Raw genomic sequence first — 2653 nt, forward strand, 5'->3', positions numbered from 1 at the left:
CTTATAGTTAAAAGTTAATTGGGAAAAGGGGAAGAAAGAGAGAGAGAAAGAGAAGAGAAAAGAAAAGACAAAGTAGTGGAAAAAAAATAATAATAATTGCCAAATTTCTTCATCAAATTTTTTTTTAATTTTTAAATAAAGTTATTTGATAGTAAACATTTATGTAATTATTAATACTTGCAATATTATCTGTAATAAACATATAGAAATATCCGGACAAAATGAATATACTTTTAATTCATTAATTTATAAGATTATATTTAATGAAGAGAGAGGGAAAGAAAAAGTGTCAACCACAAGATGATTAAAATTTAAGCCATTAAAATTTGAATTTAATTCTTAATGTTTCCGAGAAAAACAAAAAATTTAATATAATATTGAAAATTTTACTATTACAATCTACTATTAATCAGTGTATGATTTTTTTGAAAAAATTTTTAAAATTTAATTTAATTTTTAAAATGGAACTGAACTAATCAAAAATTAAACTTTCATATTTGCATGTTCCAATCATACATTTCTTAATTGGTGCTTTCTTTTTCAATTTTTCGATTGATTTCAAATATGCTGTTCTATTGTTATGTAAAAATTAATTTGTTAAATTATAAGGCGGAAATTTTTTAGCTACTCAAATGAAACATTTAAAAAAAGAAATGTCTTCTAAATCTTTACCGTTTCTTCATATTTGAGAATGTCTACTTTGTATGTTGTTTACACTACTTTCAAGTTCTTCGAGTATGATTGTTTACAAATGAACATTTTTAAAATCATCTTTTCCAAATTTCGAAAATTTATCAATAATACAAATGAATATTTAAAACCTATTTTACTTTAATAAAGAATATCGATTAGAAGAATACATGGCATACCGTACCAAGACATACCATGGCATACCGTACCACAATAATTACTATTAATAATATAATGCGTTAGATAATATGAATATAGATTAACGAATTGATGAGTCAAAATGGAAATAAAAAAATAATGACACCGTCGGATTAAGATATGAGCCCATATATGTATATGTAGCGGGCAGGTGGAATGAGTTTACAGTGGCTAAGAGAGATGGATACTCAGATTTACAATACAATTCCCAAACGGTACAGTAATAGACAGGGTACTGTCTCAATGGATTCTTTATCTATTACCGTATATAGACAATTAATATGGATGAGCGAAAAAGAGAAAAATTTGAAATATTACCAATCAATATGAGTTACAGTTAAATTATGGAAAGTTAATTGCTTTGAATTTTACGACATTTTAATAGCATTCAGAAAAAGGACAAAAACTGAAAGCTTGATGACATATTTCTTAGCTAATTTCTTTGGAGACAAAATTTTGTATCAAATGCTATGCAATATTAATCGAAAAATTCTACAACATATATGATTATTTGAACTTTTTCGCTTTTTTTTTCTTCTAAGAAATAACTTTTCCTAAAAAAAAATTCTACATTATTTGAAGTTTTTTTTTTCGTTTTTTTTTCTCTCTCTAAGAAAATTTATGATTGCCAATTTCTTGAAAATTTTTAAAATTGGCTATTCTTAGATTTTTCTTAGAAAAAATTTCTTAGAAATTGCCAATCATAAATTTATTTTTGGGAAAAACAAAAAATTGTAACGACCAGATAGTTTTTCAGAAAGATTGTTAATAAATTATGCTTAATTTATGTTTGTATTATCAGAAAAAAAATTATTATTACTGAATTAATAAGCTAATAATTTTTCTTTTCCTTTTTTTCCGTCAAAACAAATGAATTTTTACACAAACCATTTCCAAAATTCATATTTGAAAATTCCAAAAAAAAAAAATCAATCTAAACCAAATATTTTATCATTAGATCAAACTTTAATCATTTTATGGTAAACAATGAATTTGGTGACTGTCAATGTTATGTTATCAATGAATCAAACAGTTTGTTCCACAAATGTGAATGAAACAATCTTCCAAAACAAATTATCAGGCAAATAATACCATTGAAACATTTATGTAAATTAAATAATTGAATCAGCTGATATTGGAAATAGATAAACCTATTAAGAAATATAATGTTGACAAGTGAATAGTACATATCAATCCTAATTAATAAATATTATTAGAATAAATCAAATCTAATACAATGTCAACAACTGTCAACAGAAATGCAATGTTAACAAATGAACAGTGCTCATCAATTTTAATTAATAAATATTATAACTTTCTAACTTATAATCTCATAAATTCCAATCAATAAATACTATAATTGTTTATTCAATTACTTTCCAAATAAATACTGTATCAGACAGATATCAAACAAATATTATTATAAGGTAGATATTTTACTTAAACAATGATGAATAAATGAGAAAGGTATGAATGAAAAACAAAATAAAAAAAAACTAAAAATAATTCTTTAAAAGAAAAAAAGAATTTTTTGTCTAAAAACTTTTTTCACTTTCTTTACTTTTTTTTTAACAAATTTAAAATAATACCATTGGGAATTAATGCATTTCAATACGAATACATTTGTCATTCTATTCATTTTTCGTCCAAATCATCATTCCACAGTTAAAAACAATCGAAGAATTGATTCATTTCAATATTTTATATGTATTTCTTCTCTTTTCTTTTTTCCCCCTTCTTCTCACCTGTAAAAATACCTGTAAAG

The sequence above is a fragment of the Loa loa genome, assembly GCF_000183805.2.
Source record: "Loa loa unplaced genomic scaffold supercont3.395, whole genome shotgun sequence".
NCBI classification, from domain to species: Eukaryota; Metazoa; Nematoda; class Chromadorea; order Rhabditida; family Onchocercidae; genus Loa; species Loa loa.